Genomic DNA, 9,891 nt, shown 5'->3' on the forward strand with positions numbered 1-9,891 from the left:
TCAGAAATTAACTAATTTTATCTAAATTATTCAATACCACTGACATATAAACAAATATGCTAACACTGTAAATACCCGAATAAACAAGAATATCATGACAGTAAACAAATTCTTAGTCATTAGGCATACAGTATGGTTTCAAAATATCTAAATGATTTCAGCTCATTTTTTCTATAATTTCAGATAATAACTGACTTCTTCACAAATAACTAGACCAGTAATTACTGGTAAACATATTATTTACTTTCATGCTTCCTTAACTGTGACCTTGATGTAAATTTAGTGACAGTGAAGCTAATGAGCCATACCAACAGTTAATTATCAGCCTGTGAATTGAGATGTTCCCGACTACTTCTACAGGAACTCGATTATTAAGATTTAATCACAAGTTTTACTGTTAAACAAAAATTAAAAATTGGTTGCTTCTAATGATATTTTATTGAGTGTGCAGTTGTGTTTGTATGTGTTTAGAGAGAGAGAGAGAGAGAGAGAGAGAGAGAGAGAGAGAGAGAGAGAGAGAGAGAGAGAGAGAGAGATTACATTGCTACAATCTAAATATTTCTGGCAAAGTCCACTATTTTCTACATTTTTTTTTCTGAAGCTTGAATGTGTAATTATTTCACAGTGAACACACACTGTCTATTGAATACAAGTACACTTTTTCATACTCTGTTGTGGACTGACAGATCATCATTGCCGAATAAGAATGTGCTCATAATACACTTGCCAGCACAAACAAAGGCTAGACATGTGAATCACTATAGTGGGATTATACTGCACATAATATTGTGACAGTGCATCATATTGTGTCAGTTCTGTGATGGCAGCTTGCATATTGAGCTTGGCATTTGCTGTTTTCCTTTACCATCATTTTGTCCTCAGTATCCCCGCTTGGTATTCTCCCCCACACTTCCAATTATCCTTGACGTGATAACACACATAATGTGACACACAAGGGTAAATGGCCACTCTGTCTAGAGCAAGATCTGCTTTGGTTCAACTTTTCCCCTCTGCATATTGTTCAAAGAAAATGTCCTGAAACCCAAGTTGCAGTGGTCACTGAGTTACCACTAAATGATAAGACTCCCAGTATTTGTATTATTGTTGTTTATAGATAGCTTCCTCTTCCCCGGCGTTTATTGAGTGTTTTATAAGACAGCAAGACATTAATTCTTTTTCTAAAACCTCATAGTTGTTTCCCTGATATGTATAAGGCAGTGTACTATACACTAAAGTCTCTTACAATGCTGATAGTAACCCGTAACAGCCATTTGACATAATCCACTCAACATGCACTGACAGTGTACTAAAGCACTTGTGTACATTGTTTTAGGGTGTTTTTTTTCTTCTTATAAATACTGAGGTGGTGTCTGATTACTTGACAATGCCAAGAAGCTTTTAAGATGGGACGGGCTTTGTGCCCAGCTGTTGTTTTTGGATTTTGCTTAGTGTATGGAAAATGACACGGATTTCTACATCCTGTCAGCCATCCTAGGTGAGTTTGAGTAAGTTTATATGGGCTAAGTAATAAGTGACATAATGTGGAGCAAATCCATTTACCAATACCCTGGATGTAATATTTTAATTATTGTGGTCATTATCCAGGACAGACACCCATACTGAAGCCCAATGTGTTAAAGAATGATTGAATTTGCAATTCAAGAAATCAGCATCATTCACTGACCAAGCAATCTAATATGTTACAGTGTTGAGTATAATATTAGTAGCAAATGCCAATAACTCAGCATTCTGTCATCGATCTGCAGCACCACTAGTCCCTGGCTAAAATGAAACCAAACCAAATACATTAGGAAATGAATTTGCTGCACACACCCTCAGCATCCAGCTGCCGTGGCACTCTAATTTCCCAACCACACTGCTCTACCTCTGCTGCCAAATTAGTACACTCTTCCAGATCAGGGTTGCAAGAGGAGTCTTCTCTGAACCCTCTCACTGTGTGTCTGGGGAAGCATTTTGTGGTTGAAAAAGTTCTTCAAAGGTTCTCTGTGAGACAAATTGTTCTATAAAGACTGTTTTCATTTGTGTAATCTTTTTTGGACAAAATTCTTCAGGGTTGTTGATAGCTTGGCTAACCCCAGCCTCTAGAGACAGTCTCTAGAGTGTTTTGATCTTGTCAGTTTATTCCACAAATAATGGATGGAGCTGTGATTGATAGTGATGGTGATACTGACTGAGATTAATAAATCACAATCATAACCATAGCTAATGGCCTATCAGTTAATAATAGCATAATAATGGCATAAGAGTTTAAGGGAAAATGCACATTCTTTCAGCTGGCAGGGGTGCATTGTGAATTCAAACATGAGAACCAATTAAAAACAGTACTCAGAATCTGAGACAGTGCTGCCAAATGAATGGAGCCTGTCCAGACTTAGTAGTGACAGCTCCTTGCTGTCCCACGCAGCTGGCGGCAGCTAGGATACAGTCGATTCCTGGGGGTGGCAGACATCAAAACATCAATCTTAAAGATTCTGTGTTATTCAGTTTTTATGATTTGTTTTCAAATAAGCTATAGGATAATAATACTGTTCTTCATAATGTTAAATGTTGAACTGAATTAGTTTAATTGAACTGCAAGACTGCATCTTCAGAGGCAGAACAGCTATAAGTCTGGACTTTGATTGGCCATCAATAGCAGACAGTTGTTCTACAAAGCAAGATTAAGGTGTTGGTCCTTAAATTTAGGCTTAAAGTAATAGCTCAGATTCTTACCCATACAGTGGTATTTACTGCTCCATGTGAGTATAACACATCCACCAAGTTTGGTCCATTAACTCCCTCCCTGGTGCAAGAATGAGAGGCTCACTGGGAGTGTACTGCTCCAAATTGGATGAAGTGGATACAGATCAGACAATAACACGATTTTGAGCAGCGACACAAGGCTGAAAAATTCAGTGCCATGAAGGTGGCTTACTCTTAACCTGCATAGATTGCCATGGCAACTCATACTGCAGCACAAGCTGATATAGGGCAGGATACTTTGCAGCAAACACCGCCCTTTCACCAATGCACTCCTGTAATGACGTCACCATTTGTGAGGGATCCCGTTGAGACAGGGGTGTGGATGGTCAGGGGGTCTCTTCACGGGGCAAGACCTCTCAAAATCCACGGGCTTTTCCTGATGATGTTCTTTTTGAAAGATATTGATTCTCAGCAGACGAAATACAATACTTATGTGAGCTGAAGCGTAGTCTAGTAGAGGCTGGCTCTTGCTTGGTTTTCTCACCTCATATTATCACCCCCATCTTTGCTGAAGGCACAATAAGCACTTTAATTTTACACAGCCCATAGTAAATGACTGAGGAAGGCACAGAAACAACTTACCACTTTCAATGATAGCTTAGTGTTTTATTTGAATTTGCTTCTGAGTAGTGCTTGACACTGTTGGGACTGAAACTAACATCAGTAATGCTGAAAATAATCCTTATAGGGTATCTATTATAGATGATATGCAATCGAGATAATTCCACTGAAAGCAACTTTGATTGACTGAAGTCACATCAAGCCTTATTTAAAGTAAATTTTATATGAACGTCTCAGTGCGCTTCACAGACTCATAAGAAGACAGGACTAAGTAGTGAGGAGAAACTGATGCTATAGTGCCTGCCTTCTCAGTGACAGGAATACTGCGAACTTTAGTTTCTTAACTTGCTTTTTGACTTTGCCCTGCTGATATAACGGCGCTCTTATGAGATTGTGATTAATGTACAGTCCCAGGACACTCTCTTTCAAGCACATCTTCTTTCCTTGAAGCCTCTTAACTAATTGTTACCATTTCCAAGCCACAAGATCAAACTTGACACTTTGTTCCCTCTGTTGTAGTGAAGTGACTGCTGTAGTACCTTTCATACACAGAATCAAGTCCATTTCAAAGTCTATAGCCTTTAATCCTGTCTGTGATCTTCTTCCACTCCTGCTCTCACAGACTCCCAAGGTATTTTTCTGTTATGCTTGCTTATAGCTGCTAGGAGTGAGCCCAAATATCTCAACTAGTCCAGGATGCTGGTGCCATGGGTTGTTACACCAGGAAAAACCTACTGGGGTTTATTCTCTCTATTTTTCCCCCCAGGTTGTCATTATGATCTTTTTCTTGTTGTCAGCTGCTCTGTTTCCAGCAGTCATGAGTCAAGGCTAGCAGTAACAGTAACCAATACACAGGATGACATTTAACTAATAAAGAGAGACAAATACCAAACACCCATGACCATAGTTTCTGTTTTATGTGAGTATTCTATCGAGAAATCTAGGAGAGTAGTACACTGCGGTAATCTTCTGGAAGAAAGAAAAGCTTGGATCAGTTTATCTATGTCATCACGAGATGAAATGCCCAATCCTGGAGATATTTCATCATGTGTGGCCTCAGCTAATCATATAATGAGCTTAGAAAGAGGCAATAGCTTTATATGACAGGATCCTCAAATGAAGATAGTCCTTTGTAATGGAACGGTCAGGTCATAAGAGTGCAGTTGTACAACATCAAAGAAATGAAAACAATTTATTGTAGTTCTCTGCTCAACAATAGCATGCAATATTTACAGTGAAGGGGGGATAATAGTTCTCAAGAATTCAGAAGATGTATGTACTCTTGGAAAATTTGTGGTAGGATTATACTGAAAAATGCAAAAGAAACATTGTTTTGGTCTTTTGACGTCTGCTTCCTCTGACTTCTAACTCAATTCCCAATGGATTTTTGTAAATGCTACATTGCCAAATTGTATTTAGTTTGAGTCATAAAGATTTAAAGACTAGCCTACATTTTACTTCTGAGGAAGAAAAATCTCAATGCAACTGATGCCCAGGCATCTTTCATTATCAAGGCACACTATCTGCATCGTGGGATTGGGATTAATCTTTGTTAACTGCAATAGCCTGCTATTTGCCCCAAGAGGGGTCAGTCAGACAAAGCCAGTCAAAAGCCAGGGGAGGGGATTAAAGATTAATACGTTTGTATAAATATTTTATTCATACCTTTTTCTTTTCATAAAGATGTCATACAATTTAACATTCAGGTTGAAGATGATTTCAGTAGACAGCACAGTTTGAATTGCTTTTTTCTGGCCTTACAACACAAGGATGATGAGTTGGATTTAGAGGATGAGATACAGGAAAAGTTTGATGGTACATACTATTCCTTGAGTGTGGTTTTATCAAGCAGCATGTCGACATGCAATGTAGCTGGATAACTACAATGACTGGTCTCCTGCCAACAGCCAACGTTGCTGAAAGCAGTAATACAAATGGAGGAATTCAACTGGTGGAAAAGCTCCCTAGTGGTTTGAGCCGCATAGTCTTTACCAGTTCATTGTCCAGAAGGTGCTAATCGATAATGTTGTGTGCATAACTCTGACATGCATATGTGTTTTATGCTGTGCACTGTGTTACCTCACTGGCCAGGAAAGTAAACTACTAAAGTAAAGTACAGCAAGCCTCCCTCTGGGAATGAAAACAGCATTAACTTTGATGAATTTTGCTGAAAAAATAAATAACTATCTATCTATCTATATATATATATATATACAGTGGTCCCTCGTTAATCGCGGGAGTTACGTTCTAAAAATAACCCGCAATAGGTGAAATATATCTATCTATCTATCTATCTATATCTATATCTATAGATATAGATATAGATAGATATAGATAGATAGATAGATAGATAGATAGATAGATAGATATAGTTAGATATAGATATAGATAGATAGATATAGATATATAGATATATAAAATCAAGGCTAAATGTGATTACTTGATGAATAATTTATTTTGGATCACTGTTGCCAGAAACACTGTTGCTCCTTTTGCAGGTGATTCTTGCTGTCTTTATTAAACACCGTTTCCGGGACACTCCCCATCAGGTCGGCTTCACATAGCAGCTTCGCCTTTCAGTCCATTGTCTCATCTGTCAGTGTTTACTGCAGCACAGACACAGACAGACTGAGGTTAATTGAGCGCAGGTGCGTCTTGTTATCCTCATGGGTCACTTCCACCCCTCTGCCCCTCCTGACCATGGTTTCATCTCATCCCTGCCTGTCTTCCTCTTGTCACATGAAACTGATAAGGAAACCTGTTGCTTGTTTGCTGCATTACCCCCATCCAAACAGAGTCTTTTTCAGGCTTTGGTGTGGAGCATTTTACTTATTAACCAACACAGCAGTTTATACGCCATTTGAGCTGCTGTTTATGTGTCAGTTGTGCCTGTGATCATGTTCATCTTGTATGTGTTTGCATAAGATGTATGAGTATGTGCACTCATATTATTCTGTACTGCAGTACATTTATCAAGATATGTCGTTCCATTTTAGAAACCCATGGGAAAAATCGTTTATGTACTTTTAAATGTGAGCAAAACAGGAAGCCACATAAATGTGTGTGAGGGAATGCCCTACTCAGCAAATAAATGACTACATTTCAAATGGAAGGAAAGAAATCACAAGTGTCTGGGGATCACGAAACTGATATTGCAATGTTGAGGAAAATAATTTCCAGGCCACATCCGACCCAATGTGGCTCCTGCTCTGCAGAATTAAGACTGCAAGCTCACTACATGCTTGTTTGAGCAAATTAAGTGATAAAATTGCCCAGCCAATTTCACATCGAGACACTCAGACACAACTGCTGAATGTTTTTACCTCCTTAATTTGTGTGAAGCTGTATTATTTGGAATTTTATTTGGTCAAAACTGTGATTCAGCAGATGCCGCTACATCATCATACCATACCACAAATTGGATCATAACACATACAAGCTGAAAATGTATTGTGTAGTTACTCTTACAGATTATCTCAAAAGAAAAAAAAACTTGCCCTGTAAAACCAAGAAATGCTGGTGTTTAGTCCAACTAAATCCATTTAATGCGGATCCATTCTAAAGGAGATAATTGAGACTGGCAATGTCTTAGTCAGAAATGGTAGTCTTAACATACCATGAAACACTGTCTGGCTAAAATTCTATCTTTTCACAAATAATAGAATACTCATCAATCAAGCTGCTACAATACAATGGCTGAGCCCATTTCAATTGACTGCATTTAGTCATCTCTGATTATACAGTGAAAATGCTCAGGGGGGCTTAACAGTTTCATCATTCAAAAATCAAATATCATCTGTGTGACTTTAATCTCATCTCTGGAAAGCCCCCTGCTGCATGAATCCCCAATTACTGGGAGTACCCCAAGATCCCCTATATGGAGATGATATGGTAATATCTAAGTATTGGTGCTTTTTGTCTTAATCTATGCCTATCTCTGTATTGTGTTAACATATTAGTATGCTGTGTGTGCATGTGCGTTTGTCTGTGTGAGGGCATGCACATTTGTTTACCGTAGACAGCCCACCCCTGCCGGCTTCATTTTGTCATCTTGGTGTGAAAAAGGGGTTTTGGCTCTACACTAGAGGATGTGAATAAATAGTGACAGATATGAGAAGTGGATTGTTTTTCTCCCTGCTTTCCTTCTGTTTTACATAAACCTAGAGATCTCTGAATATTATACAACCCACAGTCTAAATGTCAGTTATAGCATTGTGTGGTTTGCAGATCTGTATAGTTACAGAATACATTGTCCATTCTTGGGCAACAGTCATTTCATAACAGTTCAGCTACTATAGCTCCTCCTGATTCAAAAAGAAACCCATAAATAAATAAAAATCAAGCATCAAATCTGCTTTAGGGGCGTGATGTATTAATCTTCAGTCTAGATGAGGGCCATAAGGGCCTTTCTGAAGTATCTAGACAGCCCTAAGTCTTCAAGTTTTAATAGTTTGTGATAAAATTACAGGCCAGAGCATGCTATGCCTTGAACATTAAATAGTAATATCTTTTATTAAAAAATTCTAAACCAACCGGCACCCAGTGTGCAGCGTGATTCAACCACACTGTTAAGGCCTGGTTTAGAGTCTTGCTGCTGAATTGTACATGGTGGATATTAAGATTGCAGTGCTATCCAACAATGTGCACAGAGAGCCAAAAGTCTCGAGGTTTTTCTCAAAACAAGAGGCTACTCCTTGCAGTTTCAAGTCATAAAGCACACTATCCACCTGTGTCTCTCTGTGACACTGCGTGTTCTTGTTTTTATCCTGTTTACTTGAAATTGGCTGTTTGCTTATATTTCAGGATGTTTCGGGGTGCATGCTGTTAACCATGAGTGTGGCCAGCAGTAAGAATGGTCAGAGTATTCAACCACAGGCAGCAACATCAACAATGGCTGGACAAGTAAGAATATAAAATAGTGACTGTAAACATGCAGCTGACAGAACCTATTAAAAATTAAAAATTACAGGTGAACCTTGGCATTGTGTTATTTTTTTTTTTTTTTCATTCATTGCACATTCTCTCTTCTTAACAAAGCACTATTATTCCACTCTCTGATCAGAGTTTCAGAGTTTGCTGTTGAAATTATGCTCCACAGACCCTGCCACAGTTACAAGAAAAAAAAAAAAAAAAAAAAAATAGGGAGAAACACTGAAAAACACATTTATGCAGGTAATTAAAATCTTCATATTCATAGTCTAAATGAATTTTAGAGACTTTAAATGTTCAAATGTTTGTATGACTGTTACATTTGATAGATCATGATTCATTTAGATTATTACTATTAATATGACCTATCAACACTGAAATTGGTGCCAGCACATAGTACATAGCACATAAAACAACAAATAGTCAAAATGTTACAGTGGACATCCAAATCTGATTCGGCTGAGGAGATCCTGAGACGGGTATAGGCCTATTGTCTTCTTTGCAAATCATTGATATTGACAGCTGGGGGGAAAAGCTTACTTGCCAGTGGTGACAGCAGATCCCCAGGGGACCTCATTTTTTTTGGCTGCCAGTGTTTGGAGGCTGTGAGGTCTTAGTTTGACTCTGTGTGTTTTTTTTAGCCACAAGAGGCCAGGGATGCACTACTGCTCTCACGTTTGTTTCAGCAAGAACATTGTATTCCACACCTTGCACTTAGTTAGCTTAGCCACTTAGTTAGCTTAGCCCCCCCCCCCCCCTTTTTTTTTTTTTTTTTTATGCACATTGATTTAATGAGCAATTTGACTTTTTCCACTCCAGAAAAATGTCAAAGCAATCAATTTTGCGAGTAAGCTTAATGGTAATGTTATACCTGCACAGTCTTGGTGATGTGTATTTGTCTAAGCTTATTGCGAATGTTTCACTTTTATGGTGAATGTTTCACCATATCCTTACATGTAATCAAAGAAATGGCCCACAAACGCCCCTTTTCTATGTTTTCATTCTCTAAGGATCAGTCTTTCAGTAGCATCTTTATTAATGCATATAAAAGAAACCCCTTTGGATGAATCACTACAATTCAAAGCCTCAGTGTGCAAGGCTACAGGGCTACAAGCACAGAGCCGTCTCAAGCCATTGACACAAACATGCTATTATCTGTGCACTGTTATTATGTTGGTAAAATAAATGACGAGTGTAAAGCGGCATAGATCAGTTTTGATCTTACATTATATAGAAACACATAACGAGACTGCTGTCGCTACTACGTTATTTCATACAAATAATACAAATTGGTATGATAAAATTGGTAGGATAAAACTCCAACCCAGGCCAGTTTGACTCCCTCATATTTTTATCTCTATATATTTCTGTCGGTGATTTGAGTGAGTTCATTTTTTCTTGAATTTGAATGAAATATTATTTATTGTAAGATACTGTTAAGTTAGGGCAGGATCCTTGCAAGTTGATGCAACATTGATGGCAACCCCTCCTATGGAGCTTCTTGTTTATGAGCAGACACTACAAAATATACTTTAAGGATGAGTATAGAATAGTGGAAAAGTGTTAAACCCGGTCTTGTTCCTCACCTTACCAGAGGTTGCTAACATAATGCAAGCCACAACATGGTAGTATTTGGTA

This window comes from Myripristis murdjan, chromosome 19, assembly GCF_902150065.1.
Source record: "Myripristis murdjan chromosome 19, fMyrMur1.1, whole genome shotgun sequence".
NCBI classification, from domain to species: domain Eukaryota; kingdom Metazoa; phylum Chordata; class Actinopteri; order Holocentriformes; family Holocentridae; genus Myripristis; species Myripristis murdjan.